This window comes from Pristiophorus japonicus, chromosome 9 (assembly GCF_044704955.1).
Source record: "Pristiophorus japonicus isolate sPriJap1 chromosome 9, sPriJap1.hap1, whole genome shotgun sequence".
Taxonomy (NCBI): domain Eukaryota; kingdom Metazoa; phylum Chordata; class Chondrichthyes; family Pristiophoridae; genus Pristiophorus; species Pristiophorus japonicus.
The window spans coordinates 203,193,829-203,211,177 of record NC_091985.1 but is presented as its reverse complement, the minus strand read 5'-3'; the positions used below and the strand labels follow the sequence as shown (position 1 = coordinate 203,211,177).

Genomic DNA, 17,349 nt, shown 5'->3' with positions numbered 1-17,349 from the left:
CCAGAGCTCGGCCGTCATGGCCCTGCAGGAGGCCAGTGAGGCTTACCTGGTGGGGCTCTTTGAGGACACCAACCTATGCGCCATCCACGCCAAGCGAGTCACCATCATGCCCAAAGACATCCAGCTCGCCCGCCGCATCCGCGGGGAGCGCGCTTAGACTCTCCCTGCCTCGGCTCCAAGCTTCAGCACCAAGTGCAACAACGGCTCTTTTCAGAGCCAACAAATCAGTAAAGGAAAGAGCTGCCATCTCCTATTACCAGAGCTTCGTGTTCATTAACCCATTGTAGGGACGGGCAGAGGGTGTGGGACTGATTACTGATCGTGTGTTCATATACCAGCTCCGTTCACATGGAAGTTATTGACGATTAACTGATGAGCCCTTTAATTTTTTCGGAAACTGACATCGGCTTTGCGTCGCTCTGACCTCTACTTCCCCGGGGCAGAGCATAGATTTCCTCATTCGGTGTTGCCGGAGAAATGTTTCTATGAGATCCCCTCTCATCCTTCTAAACCCCAGTGAATAAAAGCCCAGTCAATCCAGTCTCTCTTCATATGTCAGTCCAGCCATCCCCGGAATCAGTCTGGTGAACCTTCGCTGCACTCCCTCAATAGCAAGAACGTCCTTCCTCAGATTAGGAGACCAAAACTGAACACAATATTCCAGGTGAGGCCTCACCAAGGCCCTGTCGAACTGTAGTAAGACTTCCCTGCTCCTATACTCAAATCCCCTAGCTATGAAGGCCAACATACTATTTGCCTTCTTCACCACCTGCTGTACCTGAATGCAAACTTTCAATGACTGATGTACCATGACACCCAGGTCTCATTGCACCCCCGCCCCCCCCCCCTCCCCATGACCTAATCTGCCGCCATTCAGATAATATTCTGCCTTTGTGTTTTTGCCCCCAAAGTGGATAACCTCACATTCATCCACATTATACTGCATCTGCCATGCATTTGCCCACTCACCTAACCTGTCCAGGTCACCCTGCAGCCTCTTAGCATTCTCCTCACAGCTCACACCACCACCCAGTTTAGTGTCATCTGGAAACTTGGAGATATTACACTCAATTCCCTCATCCAAATCATTAATGTATATTGTAAATAGCTGGGGTCCCAGCACTGAGCCCTGTAGCACCCCACTAGTCACTGCCTGCCATTCTGAAAAGGACCCGTTAATCCCGACTCTCTGCTTCCTGTCTGCCAACCAGTTCTCTATCCACGTCAGTACATTACCCCAATAACATGTGCTTTAATTTTGCAAACCAATCTCTTGTGTAGGACCTTGTCAAAAGGCCAAATACACCAGCTCCACTGGTTCTCCCCTGTCCACTCTACTAGTTACATCCTGAAAAAATTCCAGAAGATTAGTCAAGCATGATTTCCCTTTCATGTTGACTTTGACCGATCCTGTCACTGCTTTCCAAATGCGCTGTTATTTCATTTTTAATAATTGATTCCAACATTTTCCCCACTACTGATGTTAGGCTAACTTGTCTATAATTATCCATTTTCTCTCTCCCTCATTTTTTAAAAAGTGGTGTTACATTAGCTACCCTCCAGTTCATAGGAACTGATCCAGAGTCGATAGAATGTTGGAAAATGACCACCAATGCATCCACTATTTCTAGGGCCACTTCCTTACATACTCTGGGATGCAGACTATCATGCCCCGGAGATTTATCGGCCTTCAATCCCATCAAATTCCCTAACACAATTTCCCGCCTAATAAGGATATCCTTCAGTTCCTCCTTCTCACTAGACCCTCGGTCCACTAGTACTTCCAGAAGAGTATTTGTGTCTTCCTTCATGAATATAGAAGCAAAGTATTTGTTCAATTAGTCTGCCATTTCTTTGTTCCCCATTATAAATTCACCTGAATCTGACTGCAAGGGACCTATGTTTGTCTTTACAAATCTTTTTCTCTTCACATATCAATAGAAGCTTTTGCAGTCAGTTTTTATGTACTCGGAAAGCTTCCTCTCATACTCTATTTTCCCCTTCCTAATTAAACCCTTTGTCCTCCTCTGCTGAATTCTAAATTTCTCCCAGTCCTCAGTTTTCTGCTTTTTCTGGCCAATTTATATGACGCTTCCTTGGATTTAACACTATCCTTAATTTCCTTTGTTAGCCACGGTTGAGCCACCTTCCCCATTTTATTTTTACTCCAGACAAGTATGTACAATTGTTGAAGTTCATCCATGTGATCCTTAAATTCTTGCCATTGCCTATCCACCATCAACCCTTTAAGGATCAGTTGCCAGTCTATTCTAGCCAATTCACATCTCATACCATCGAAGTTACCTTTCCTCAAGTTCAGGATCCTAGTCTCTGAAGTAACTGTGGCACTATCCATCTTAATAAAGAATTTTACCATATTATGGTCACTCTTCCTCAAGGGGCCTCGCACAACAAGATTGCTAATTAGTCCTTTCTCATTACACATCACCCAATCTAGGATGCCCCCCCCCCCACCCCCTCTAGTTGGTTCATCGACATATTGGTCGAGAAAACCATTCCTAACACACTCCAGGAAATCCTCCTCCACTGTATTGCTACCAGTTTGGTCAGCCCAATCTATATGTAGATTAAAGTCACCCATGATAACTGCTGTACCTTTATTGCACACATCCCTTATTTCTTGTTTGATGCTGTCCCCAACCTCACTACTACTGTTGAGTGGTCTGTACACAACTCCCACTAGCGTTTTCCACCCTTTGGCAACATACCTTCCTGCAGTCTTGATTGTGGCCACAGAAACGTCTATCTATTCCCCTTACAATAGAATCTCCTACCACTATAGCTCTCCCACTCTTTTTCCTGCCCTCCTGTGCAGCAGAGCCACCCACGGTGCCATGGACTTGGCTGCTGTTGTCCTGCCCTGATGAGTCATCCCCCCCAACAATACCCAAAGTGGTGTATCTGTTTTGGAGGGGGATGACCACAGGGAAATCTGCACTACCTTCCTTCCACTGCTCTTCCTGTTGGTCATCCATTCCCTATCTGTCGTGTAACCCTGACCTGTGGTAAGACCAACTCACTAAACGTGCTATTCATGGCATCCTCAGCATCGTGCATGCTCCAGAGAGAATCCACCCGCAGATCCTGTGCCACAATGCAGTCTGTCAGGAGCTGCAGCAGAGTACACTTCCTGCTAATGTAGCCATCAGGGACACTGGAAACATCCCTGCATTCCCACATAGCACAGGAGGAGCATGACACCTGTCCGAGCTCTCCTGCCAAGGCTTAACCCTTAGATCAACTTAATTTGGAAACAACAATGATAAAGGTTACCTACTGATAGGGAAAAGAAAAAGAAAAACTACTCACCAATCACCAGCCAATCACTTACCCCCTTGGCTGTGACGTCACCTTGCGATTTATTCTACTTCTTTGTTTACCTTCTGCAGCTGCACCTGCACCAGCTGGCCTCTCCGACTGTTGGGCCTTTTATAGGCCTCTCCGATGCTGCCCCAGACTCCCGCTGCTCGAACACCCGCCTCTCCGACTGTTGGGCCTTTTATAGGCCTCTCCGATGCTGCCCCAGACTCCCACTGCTCGAACACCCGCCTCTCCGAATGTTGGGCCTTTTATAGGCCTCTCCGATGCTGCCCCAGACTCCCACTGCTCGAACGCCCGCCTCTCCAATGCCGAGCCTTTTATAGGCATCTCCGACACTGCTCCAAACTCCCGCTGCTCGAATTCCCACCTCTCCAATGCCAAGCCTTTTATAGGCCTCTCTGACGCTGCCCGGGGCACAATGGACATGATATTTGCAGCGCGACAGCTGCAGAAAAAATGCAGGGAGCAGCGCCAGCCCTTATACATGGCCTTTTTCAACCTTACAAAGGCCTTTGTCAATGTCAACCACGAGGGTCTATGGAACTTCCTCCTCCATTTCGGATGCTCCCAAAAGTTTGTCAACATCCTTCAGCTGCTCCAAAGGACATGCAGGCCATGATCCTTACCAATGGATCCATTACAGACCCAATCCACGTCCGGACCGGGGTCACACAGGGCTGTGTCATTGCTCCAACCCTCTTCTCAATCGTCCTTGCTGCCATGCTCCACCTCACAGTCAACAAGCTCCCCATTGCAGTGGAACTAAATTACAGAACCAGTGGGAAGTTGTTTAAACTTTGCCGCCTCTAGGCCAGGTCCACGATCACCCCAACCTCTGTCGTTGAGCTACAGCACGCGGATGACACCTGCGTCTGCACACATTCTGAAGTTGAACTCCAGGATATAGTCGATGTAGTTACTGAGGCATTCAAGAGCATGGGCCTTACGCTAAACATCTGAAAGACAAAGGTCCTCCATCAGCCTGTCCTTGATCCACGGTGCAGCCCTCGACAACATGGATCATTTCCCATACCTCGGGAGCCTTGTATCAACAAAAGCAGACATTGATGATGAGATTCAACACCCCCTGCAGTGTGTAAGTGCAGCCTTCGGCCGCCTGAGGAAAAGAGTGTTCGAAGACCAGGCCCTCAGGCCTACCACCAAGCTCGTGTTCTACAGGACTGTGGTAATACCTGCCCTCCTGTATGACTCAGAGGCATGGACCATGTACAGCCGACACCTCAAGTTTCTGGAGAAATATCACCAATGATATCTCCGCAAGATCGTACAAATCCCCTGGGAGGGCAGGTGCACCAATATCAGCGTCCTTGTCCAGGCTAACATTCCCAGCATTGAAGCACTGACCACACTCGATCAGCACCGCTGGGCAGGCCACATAGTTCACATGCCAGACACGAGACTCCCAAAGCAAGTGCTCTATGCGGAGCTCCTTCATGGCAAATGAGCCAAAGGTGGGCAAGGGAAACATTACAAGGACACCCTCAAAGCCTCCCTGATAAAGTGCGACATCCCCACTGACACCTGGGAGTCCCTGGCCAAAGACGGCCCGAAGTGGAGGAAGTGCATCCGAGAGGGCGCTGAGCACTTCAAGTCTCATCGCTCAGAGCATGCAGAAACCAAGCGCAGGCAGCGGAAAGAGCGTGTGGCAAACCAGTCCCACACACCCGTTCCCTCAACGACTGTCTGTCCCACCTGCGACACAGTCTGTGGCTCTCGTATTGGACTGTTCAGCCAACAAAGAACTCACTTCAGGAGTGGAAGCAAGTCTTCCTCGATTCCGAGGAACTGCCTATGATGATGATAATGATAAACGTTCTCTGTCCTTGCCCCCCAGGCCCAGTTCCTTTGCTCAGATTTTGCTAAAAGTAAATTGGGAAAAGTTCACTTTGATTTTTAAAGGCTGAATTATTGCAGAGAGCTGCGCATGCGGGGATAAGCCCCGCCCCCTGTGTCGATTTCCAGTGAGCAGAAGAGCGCGTGCGCCCTCCCCTCCCCCAGTCTGTGAGCGCCATTCACTCAGTGAGCGGAAGCAGATGGTTTAAACAGCCGGGAATGGAGACACCGAGGTCCCGGGGTAAGGCAGCGAGCAGCAGCCTCCTTACAGCAGCACATCGCTTTGGGAGCGTGTCCGCAGATGGGCTCAGAGATCGGCACTGAGTCCGGGGGAAGTTCAGGGGGAATCGGGGTCTGTGTGGAGTGGAGCAAGAACTGGTCTCAGTGCGTGGAGTGAGTGGGGGAAGGGAGAGGCCATTCTCGGGCTGTGTGTGGACAGCGTGTGTCCCGGGTAAGGGAGACAGAATGGGAAGGATCTGCTGTTGACAATCATTGCTGCTTTCTCCCTGCAAACCAGTAGTGAACGTTCCTGCTTTAGTTCCAGTCTCACCGTGTTTGTTGTCATTGGACAGCGAGCAGTGGAAGCAGAGCCGGACACTGAGGATTTATACAAGGAGCATCTATTGCAGGCACCGGGTGAGAAATGTGAAGGACACGTTTTAAACAGCGGCTCTTTGTTTTTGGTTGAACGGTTAGTGCCCTGGGAGAGGGGAGCAGCAATCTGAGCTGTGTAAAAGTCCGTGCTCCATCGGGTCGTCCCATTCCTGAAGCAGGGCAGGGGTTGGGTTGTGTCTGGATGTCAGTAACTTGCTGCAAATCTGCCCAACACACTTGGTGTGCAGAAGCTGAGTACTGCAGTGGAGTCAGACACTGACACTGTTTGTATCGCTGGCTTCCCTTTGTGAATGTTCATAATGAATATTAAGTGAACGATTATATTCATCACTTTAGTCTTTTCTACCTCTCCTGTTGTTGAATGATCAGAAATACATTTTATTCCGACAGGCAAGGAATTGAAGGAACCGGAAATGTGAAGTTTCTTCCACCTGAAACATTTGGAACAGTGTAACCAGCTGCTTGTAAACACAGTAGGTACGGTACCTATCACAGTGTCATCATCACAGCAGTCCCTTGAACGAGGGTGACTTGCTTCCACATGAGTTCACAGATGTTTCAATGAAGGACCCGATATTCCAGTCCTGAACTCCAATTGAAGGGTGCAAGATGCCTGTGCCTGGTTTGTTTTAACGTGTGGTGACCGTTGCACATCAGCCACCACACGAACTTGACAGAGCTCGGCCTTTATCCAGTGGCAAGGGTTAACCAAGATGACTGGAGACCTGCTCTGCTGCACGGATCTAATGCGCACACATATCACAGTGTGGGCTGGCCCATTCTGCCCTGGGCCTCTAGTGTGCAGGTACACACAGATTATCCGAATTAAACATGTTTGTGGTGCTGAATGGCCTGCTCCTATTCCTGTGTAACAGGCCTGAGGGGGTTAATAGCCACCTTCTGTTCCTAATTTAACAGACCAGAGATACTGAGTGGTCTTCTCATGTTCCTAATGTAATAAACACGAGGGACATAATGGCTTTCTCCTGTTCATATGTAACAAGCTCTAGGGGCAGAATGACCTTCCCCTGTACCTATGTATCAGGCTAGAATGGGATAAATGGCCTCCTTTAGTTAGAAACATAGAAACTAGGTGCAGGAGCAGGCCATTCGGCCCTTCTAGCCTGCATCGCCATTCAATGAGTTCATGGCTGAACATGCAACTTCAGTACCCCATTCCTGCTTTCTCACCATACCCCTTGATCCCCTTAGTAGTAAGGACTACATCTAACTCTTTTTTGAATATATTTATTGAATTGGCCTCAACAACTTTCTGTGGTAGAGAATTCCACAGGTTCACCACTCTCTGGGTGAAGAAGTTCCTCCTCATCTCGGTCCTAAATGGCTTACCCCTTATCCTTAGACTGTGACCCCTGGTTCTGGACTTCCCCAACATTGGGAACATTCTTCCTGCATCTAACCTGTCTAAACCCATCAGAATTTTAAACGTTTCTATGAGGTCCCCTCGCATTCTTCTGAACTCCAGTGAATACAAGCCCAGTTGATCCAGTCTTTCTTAATAGGTCAGTCCCGCCATCTCGGGAATCAGTCTGGTGAACCTTCGCTGCACTCCCTCAATAGCAAGAATGTCCTTCCTCAGGTTAGGAGACCAAAACTGTACACAATACTCCAGGTGTGGCCTCACCAATGCCCTGTACAACTGTAGCAACACCTCCCTGCCCCTGTACTCAAATCCCCTCGCTATGAAGGCCAACATGCCATTTACTTTCTTAACCGCCTGCTGCACCTGCATGCCAACCTTCAATGACTGATGTACCATGACACCCAGGTCTTGTTGCACCTCCACTTTTCCTAATCTGTCACCATTCAGATAATAGTCTGTCTCTCTGTTTTTACCACCAAAGTGGATAACCTCACATTTATCCACATTATAATTCATCTGCCATGCATTTGCCCACTCACCTAACCTACCTAAGTCGCTCTGCAGCCTCATAGCATCCTCCCCGCAGCTCACACTGCCACCTAACTTAGTGTCATCCGCAAATTTGGAGATACTACATTTAATCCCCTCGTCTAAATCATTAATGTACAGTGTAAACAGCTGGGGCCCCAGCACAGAACCTTGCGGTGTAAATGTAGATTCTTTTCTCTCAATCTGGTTCAGCAAAATTACTGAAACGAATACCGTTTATGCTTTTAAAAAAAGCAAGCTTTTATTTAAAAAGCAAATCCCGATCGGGGACCTTATCAGACAGAAGGAATGCAACTCTGATAGATCGCACCCACTTCCTACGGACAAAGTGACGTTACATTGTAAAGGGACGACGGTTATACATTTTCGGCAAAAGATAACAAGATAGGGCTAGAGTGACATCCTAGTCCAGCCGATCCCTTTTGATCCCTCTTTCCCTTTGTCCACTCATAAGCCGACCTAAGTATGGTCTGATTTTAAACAAAGATCTTCTGTTAATGTTTCAGGTTAATAACATGATTTAATAAGACCTTGAGGTTTTTCTGCAAGCTGTGGGTTTTGTTTCAATATGTGTTAGTGTTGTAACATTTCGCAGTCTCGAGTCTGAGATGTCATGGCTATTCCTCCATGAATTCTTTGTTAGCTTGTACTGTCCCTATACAATTCCCACGTTCTCAACTTCAATGTCTCTATACATTTTTAAACATTCACAGCGGTACCCCACTAGTCACCGCCTGCCATTCTGAAAAGTACCCATTTACTCCTACTCTTTGCTTCCTGTCTGACAACCAGTTCTCAATCCATGTCAGCACACTACCCCCAATCCCATGTGCTTTAACTTTGCACATTAATCTCTTGTGTGGGACCTTGTCGAAAGCCTTCTGAAAGTCCAAATATACCACATCAACTGGTTCTCCTTTGTCCACTCTACTGGAAACATCCTCAAAAAATTCTGGAAGATTTGTCAAGCATGATTTCCCTTTCACAAATCCATGCTGACTTGGACCTATCATGCCACCTCTTTCCAAATGCGCTGCTATGACATCCTTAATAATTGATTCCATCATCTTACCCACTATCGATGTCAGGCTGACCGGTCTATAATTCCCTGTTTTCTCTCTCCCTCCTTTTTTAAAAAGTGGGGTTACATTGGCTACCCTCCACTCGATAGGAACTGATCCAGAGTCAATGGAATGCTGGAAAATGACTGTCAATGCATCCGCTATTTCCAAGGTCACCTCCTTAAGTACTCTGGGATGCAGCCCATCAGGCCCTGGGGATTTATCGGCCTTCAATCCCATTAATTTCCCCAAGACAATTTCCCGACTAATAAGGATTTCCCTCAGTTCCTCCTCCTTACTAGACCCTCTGACCCCTCTTATATCCGGAAGGTTGTTAATGCCCTCCTTAGTGAATACCGAACCAAAGTACTTGTTTAATTGGTCCGCCATTTCTTTGTTCCCCATTATGAAACAGATTCCAGGGGCTGAATAGCCACTTCTATTCCTGTGTAACAGACTCCAGGGGCTAAATAGTCTCCTCCAGTTCCTATGTAACAAGCTCGAGAGGCTGAATGCCCTCCTCCTGTTCCCCTGAAACAGTCCCGCGGGGATGAATGCCCTTGTCCTATTCCTAATGTAACAGACCCGAGGGGCAGAATTGCTTCCTCCTACTGCTTTCTAACTCCAATTGCTGAATGGCCCTCTCCAGTTCCTAATGTAATGAGCTCGAGTTGCTGTATGGCCTCCTCCAGTCCCTATATGACTTCCTCGAAGGGTTGAACGGCCTTCTCCTGTTCCCATGTCACAGGGTCAAAGGGCTGAATGGCCTGCTTGTGATCCTAATTTAACATGCTTGAGGGGCTGAATATCCTCCCCCAGTTCCTATATAACATGTGCGAGGGGCTGAAAGACCTCCTCCAATTCCTCTAACAGGCTGGAGGTGCTGAATGGGCACCTCCTGTTTCTGGTTAACAGTTCCGAGGGGTGGAATTGGCCTACTCCTGTTCCGATGTAACAGACCCAAGGGACTGAGGGTCTTCTCCTGTTCCTAATGTAAGAAGCACGAGGGGATGAAAAACTTCCTGCTGTTCCCATGTCACAGAATCAAAGGCTACGTGGTCTGCTCGTGTTTCTAATGTTAGAGAGGCTGAATTTCCTCTTCCCATATAACAGAATGGAAGGGCTGAATGGCATCCTCCTGATCCAATGTAACAGGCTCGAGGGGAAGAATAGCCTCATCCTGTTCCTGTCTAACAACATTCAGTGCTGAACAGCCACCTCCTGTTCCTGTGTAATAAGTTAAATGGGATGAGTGGCCTCCTCCAGTTGCAATATAACATGTGCGACTGGCTTATTGTCCTCTTCCAGTTCCTATAACATTGTCGGTGGGCTGAATGGCCTCCTCCAGTTCCTACATAACATTCTTGAGGGTCTGAATGGCCTACTCCTGTTCCGATGTGAAAGGCTCCAGAGGATGGATGGCCTCCTCTATTCCTGTGTAACAGTATCCAGTCGATGCATCGCCTCCACCAATTCCTTTATAGCAAGGCTGTGGTTCTGAATGCCCACCTCCTGTTTCTATGCAACAAACTTGAGGGTCTGAATGGCCTCCTATTATTCATTTGTAACAGGTTTGAGGGGCTGAATGGTGTCCATCTATTCCTGTAAAGCAAACTCCAGGGCTAAAAGGCCCACTCCAGTTCCTAATGTAACAGAGTCGAAGGGCAGAATGGCTTACTGTTCCTGTGTAACAGGATCCAAGGACTGAATGGGCCTCCTCCACTTCTAATGAATGGCCTCCCCCTGTTCCAAATGTAACAGACTCGAGGAATTGAATGGGCCTCCTCCAGTTCCAATGTAACAGGCTTGAGGGACTGAATGGCCTCCTCCTGTTCCTTATGTAACAGACTCGAGGGACTGAATGGCCTCCTCCTGTTCCAATGTAACAGACTCGAGGGACTGAATGGCCTCCCCTTGTTCCTTATATAACAGGCTCATAAGAACATAAGAATTAGGAACAGGAGTAGGCCATCTAGCCCCTCGAGCCTGCTCCGCCACTCAACAAGATCATGGCTGATCTGGCCGTGGACTCAGCTCCACTTACCCGCCCGCTCCCCATAACCCTTAATTCCCTTATTGGTTAAAAATCTATCTATCTGTAATTTGAATACATTCAATGAGCTAGCCTCAACTGCTTCCTTGGGCAGAGAATTCCACAGATTCACAACCCTCTGGGAGAAGAAATTCCTTCTCAACTCGGTTTTAAATTGGCTCCCCCGTATTTTGAGGCTATGCTCCCAAGATCTAGTCTCCCTGACCAGTGGAAACAACCTCTCTGCCTCTATCTTGTCTATACCTTTCATTATTTTAAATGTTTCTATAAGATCAACACTCATCCTTCTGAACTCCAATGAGTAAAGACCCAGTCTACTCAATCTATTATCAAAAGGTAACTCCCTCATCTCCGGAATCAGCCTAGTGAATCGTCTCTGTACCCTCTCCAAAGCTAGTATATCCTTCCTTAAGTAAGGTGACCAAAAGTGCATGCAGTACTCCAGGTGCAGCCTCACCAATATCCTATACAGTTGCAGCAAGACCTCCCTGCTTTTGTACTCCATCCCTCTCGCAATGAAGGCCAACATTCCATTCGCCTTCCTGATTACCTGCTGCACCTGCAAACTAATTTTTTGGGATTCATGCACAAGGACCCCCAGGTCCCTCTGCACCGCAGCATGTTGTAATTTCTCCCCATTCAAATAATATTCCCTTTTACTGTTTTTTTTTCCAAGGTGGATGACCTCACATTTTCCGACATTGTATTCCATCTGCCAAACCTTAGCCCATTCACTTAACCTATCTAAATTTCTTTGCAGCCTCTCTGTGTCCTCTACACAACACACTTTCCCACTAATCTTTGTGTCATCTGCCAATTTTGTTACACTACACTCTGTCCCCTCTTCCAGGTCATCTATGTATATTGTAAACAGTTGTGGTCCCAGCACCGATCCCTGTGGCACACCACTAACCACCGATTTCTAACCCAAAAAGGACCCATTTATCCCGACTCTCTGCTTTCTCTTAGCCAGCCAATTCTCTATCCATGCTAATACATTTCCTCTGACTCCGCGTACCTTTATCTTCTGCAGTAACCTTTTGCGTGGCACCTTATCGAATGCCTTTTGGAAATCTAAATACACCACATCTTCTATCCACCATGCTCGTTATATACGCAAAGAATTCCAGTAAATTAGTTAAACATGATTTCCCCTTCATAAATCCATGTTGCATCTGCTTGATTGCACTGTTCCTATCTAGATGTCCCGCTATTTCTTCCTTAATGATAGCTTCAAGAATTTTCACCACTACAGATGTTAAACTAACCAGCCTATAGTTACCTGCCTTTTGTCTGCCCTCTTTTTTTAAACAAAGGCGTTACATTAGCTGCTTTCCAATCTGCTGGTACCTCCCCAGAGTCCAGAGAATTTTGGTCGATTATAAGGAATGAATCTGCTATAACTTCCGTCTCTTTTAATACCCTGGGATGCATTTCATCAGGACCAGGGGACTTGTCTACCTTGAGATCCATTAGCCTGTCCAGCACTACCCCCCCTAGTGATAGTGATTGTCTCAAGCTCCTCCCTTCCCACATTCCCGTGACCAGCAATTTTTGGCATGTTTTTTGTGTCTTCCACTGTGAAAACCGAAGCAAAATAATTGTTCAAGGTCTCAGCCATTTCCACATTTCCTATTATTAAATACCCCTTCTCATCTTCTAAGGGACCAACATTTACTTTAGTCACTCTTTTCCATTTTATCTATCGGTAAAAGCTTTTACTATCTGTTTTTATGTTTTGCGCAAGTTTACTTTTGTAATCTATCTTTCCTTTCTTTATTGCTTTCTTAGTCATTCTTTGCTGTCGTTTAAAATTTTCTCAATCTTCTAATTTCCCACTAACCTTGGCCACCTTATACGCATTGGTTTTTAACTTGATACTCTCCTTTATTTCCTTGGTTATCCATGGCTGGTTATCCCTTCTCTTACTGCCCTTCTTTTTCACTGGAATATATTTTTGTTGAGCACTATGAAAGAACTCCTTAAAAGTCCTCCACTGTTCCTCAATTGTGCCACCGTTTAGTCTGTGTTCCCAGTCTACTTTAGCCAACTCTGCCCTCATCCCACTGTAGTCCCCTTTGTTTAAGCATAGTATGCTCGTTTGAGACACTACTTCCTCACCCTCAATCTGCATTACAAATTCAACCATACTGTGATCACTCATTCTGAGAGGATCTTTTACTCAGAGATCGTTTATTATTCCTGTCTCATTACACAGGACCAGATCTAAGATAGCTTGCTCCCTTGTAGGTTCTGTAACATACTGTATGAAGAAACAATCCCGTATGCATTCTATGAATTCCTCCTCAAGGCTACCCCATGCGATTTTATTTGACCAATCGATATGTAGGTTAAAATCGCCCATGATTACTGCCGTTCCTTTTTCATATGCCTCCATTATTCCCTTTATTATTGTCTGCCCCACCGTGAAGTTATTATTTGGGGGCCTATAATCTACGCCCACCAGTGACTTTTTCCCCTTACTATCTCTAATCTCCACCCACAATGATTCAACATTTTGTTCATTAGAGCCAATATCGTCTCTCTCAACTGCCCTGATATTATCCTTGATTAACAGAGCTACCCCACCTCCTTTCCCTTCTTGTCTATCTTTCAGAATTGTCAGATACCCCTGTATGTTTAATTCCCAGTCTTGGCCACCCTGCAACCACGTTTCTGTAATGGCCACCAAATCGTACCCATTTGTAATGATTTGTGCCATCAACTCATTTACTTTGTTTCGAATGCTGCGTGCGTTTAGGTAAAGTGTTTTAATACTAGTTTTTAAACCATGATTTTTAGTTCTGACCCCTCCTGCAGCCCCTTTATATTCATACATATTGTCCCTTCCTATCACCAGGCTCGAGGGACTGAATGGCCTCCTCCTGTTCCAATGTAACAGGCTCGAAGGACTGAATGGCCTCCCCCTGTTCCTTATGTAACAGGCTCGAGGGACTGAATGGCCTCCTCCTGTTCCAATGTAACAGGCTCGAGGGACTGAATGGCCTCCTCCTGTTCCTTATGTAACAGGCTCGAAGGTATGATTTGCCTCCAGGTTCCATGTGCTGAAAGGCCTCCAAGTTCCAAGATCCAGGGACTGTTCTTCCCCGTTGTTTTGGAAATAGCATCGGCAGTAAACAGGAGCTCAATGCTTCTTGCCCACCAGCTCTCTGATCAGGCTCCTCGCACTGATTATGTTTTCTCATCTCGCTCAAACGTCCCCAAATGTTGCTTTCTTTTCCATCACCTCTAGAGTTATTAGCCAAGTTTGCATCGAGCAAATCGTGATCTCACCAGCAACAGCACTTTCCCGATGGTTATCCACGAGGCTGCTTCTGACATTTTCTTCTGCGTAAATGTTAACCACCGTAAGTAACTGAAAAGTTTCATTTCTACAGCAACAACAAACACTTGCATTTATGACAGATACCGAATAAATCCCACACTCACTCCCTGTACCCCTGACTGATAGATACAGAGTGAATCCCACACTCACTCCCTGTACCCCTGACTGATAGATACAGAGTGAATCCCACATTCACTCACTGTACCACAGGCTCAGATACAGAGTGAATCCCACACTCACTCACTGTACCACAGACTCAGATACAGAGTGAATCCCACACTCACCCCCTGTACCCCTGACTGTCAGATACAGAATGAATTGCACACTCACTGTACCCCTGACAGCTATGGTTTATATCATGTACTAATAGCTCGTCTCTACTCCAAATATTTCTGAATCTCATTCATCCAATATAATGCGAAAAACTATTGTCTGTTGGGGTAGTCTCTGATCTGTAAATTTCACAGATGTAGGATCAAACAACTCGCATACCAGGAACTGACAGGTACAGAGGAAACACCCACTCACTTACCCCAGAATATGAGATACAGAATAAAACCCACACTCACATACTATAAACTGACAGGTACAGAATAAAACCCACACTCACATACCAGAAAGTGACAGATACAGAATAAAACCCACACTCACATACCAGAAACTAACAGGTACAGAGGAAACACACACTCGCTTACCCCAGATTGAGAGATACAGAATGAATCCCACATTCACATTGCACAAACTGACATATAAAGGTAAAAATCCACACTCGGATACCAGAAACTGACACCCCGCACATCTACCACAAACTGACAGGTACAAAAAAAAACACAATCACATCCCAGAAACTGACAGGTACATATTAATTCCTACACTCGCACAGCAGGAACTGACAAGTACAGAATAAAACCCACATTCACATAACAGAAACTGACAGGTACAGAATACAATCAACACACAGATTCCAGAAACTGACAGGTACCAATTAAACCCAATACTCCCATGCCAGAATCTGACAGGTACAGAATGCAATTCACACTCTGATCCAAAAAACTGACAGATACTGGTCAATATCCACATTCACATACCAGAAGCTGATGATATAGGTTAAAGTACACACTCATCTACCAGAAACTGACCGGTACATGATAAAACACACACTGACATAACAGAAACTGACAGATACAGATAAAGACCACACTCAGATACCAGAAACTGACAGATACAAAATAAAACCCACACACACATACCAGAAACTGACCAACTGACAGAAATAAAGGACAGTATCCAACTAAAAACAAGGGCGTACAAAGTGGCCAAACTAGTGGGAGGACAGAAGACTGGGAAGCTTTTAAAAGCCAGCGAAGAATGACTAAAAAAATGACTAAGAAAGGGAAGATAGACTATGAAAGTAAACTAGCACAAAATATAAAAACAGACAGCAAGAGTTTCTATAGGTATATAAAAAGGAAAAGGGTGGCTAAGGTAAATGTTGGTCCCTTAGAGGACGAGACCGGGGAATTAGTAATGGGGCTCATGGAGATGGCAGAAACTCTGAACAAATATTTTGTATCAGTCTTTATGGTAGAGGGCACTAACAATATTCCAACAGTGGATAGTCAAGTGGCTATAGGGGGGAGGAGATGGTACTCAGTAAGGTAATGGGATTAAAGGCAGATAAATCCCCTGGACCTGATGTCTTGCATCCGAGGGTCTGAAGAGAAGTAGCGGCAGGGATAATGGATGCATTGGTTGTAATTTACCAAAATTCCCTGGATTCTGCGGAGGTCCCAGTAGATTGGAAAACTGAAAATGTAACGCCCCTATTTCAAAAAGGAAGCAGACAAAAAGCAAGAAACAATGGACCAGTTAGCCTAACATCTGTGGTTGGGAAAATGTTGGAGTCCATTATTAAAGAAGCAGTAGCAGGTCATTTGGATAAGCAAAATTCGGTCAGGCAGAGTCAGCATGGAATAATGAAGGGGAAGTCATAGAAACATAGAAAATAGGTGCAGGAGTAGGCCATTCGGCCCTTCGAGCCTGCACCACCATTCAATAAGATCATGGCTGATCATTCACCTCAGTACCCCTTTCCTGCTTTCTCTCTATATATACCCCTTGATCCCTTTAGCCGTAAGGGCCTTATCTAACTCTCCCTTGAATATATCCAATGAACTGGCATCAACAACTCCATGCGGTAGGGAATTTCACAGGTTAACAACTCTCTGAGTGAAGAAGTTTCTGCTCATTTCAGTCCTAAATGGCTTAGCCCTTCTCCTTAGACTATGTCCCCTGGTTCTGGACTTCCCCAACATCGGGAACATTCTTCCTGCATCTAACCTGTCCAGTTCCGTCAGAATTGAAAATGTTCGACGCGATCCCCTCTCATCCTTCTAAATTTCAGTGAATACAGTCCGAGTCGATCCAGTCCCTCCTCATATGTCAGTTTTGCCATCCCGGGAAGCAGTCTGGTAAATCTTCGCTGTACTTCCTCAATAGCAAAAACGTCCTTCCTCAGATTAGGAGACCAAAACTGAACACAATATTCCAGGTGAGGCCTCACTAAGGCTCTGCACAACTGCAGTAAGACCTCCCTGCTCCTATACTCAAATCCCCTAGCTATGAGGGCCAACATACCATTTGCCGCCTTCACCACCTGCTGTACCTGCATGCCAAATTTCAATGACTGATGTACCATGACACCCAGGGTCTCGCTGCACCTCCCCTTTTCCTAATCTGCCGCCATTCAGATAATATTCTGCCTTTGTGTTTTTACCACCAAAGTGGATAATCTCACATTTATCCACATTATACTGATTCTGCCATGCGTTTGCCCACTCACCTAACCTGTCCAAGTCACCCTGCAGCCTTTTAGCGTCCTCCTCACAGCTCACTCTGCCACCCAGCTTAGTGTCATCTGCAAACTTGGCGATATTACACTCAATTCCCTCATCCAAATCATTAATGTATATTGTAAATAGCTGGGGTCCCAGCACTGAACCCTGCGGTATCCCACTAGTCACTGCCTGCCATTCTGAAAAGGACCCGTTTATTCCAACTCTCTGCTTCCTGTCTGCCAACCAGTTCGCTATCCACGTCAGTACATTACCCCCAATACCATGTGCTTTAATTTTGCACACCAATC

The 17,349-nt window shown here is 46.2% G+C and overlaps 1 protein-coding gene across 6 annotated transcripts in view; it reads left to right on the top strand.

Annotated features, from left to right (window-relative positions):
• LOC139273450 (zinc finger protein 664-like) overlaps positions 1–17,349 on the top strand; it is a 92,923-nt gene that overhangs the window by 63,589 nt on the left and 11,985 nt on the right. For 3 of the 6 annotated variants that reach the window (XR_011595119.1, XR_011595117.1, XR_011595120.1), the window contains exons 1-3: positions 5,340–5,437; positions 6,202–6,288; positions 14,112–14,226. The gene's annotated coding sequence lies outside the window, so the exon portion shown is untranslated. Of the gene's footprint in view, positions 1–5,339; positions 5,438–5,711; positions 5,833–6,201; positions 6,289–6,331; positions 6,617–14,111; positions 14,227–17,349 lie in introns of those variants that run through there. The other 3 variants (XR_011595118.1, XR_011595121.1, XR_011595122.1) reach the window with 3 other exon arrangements.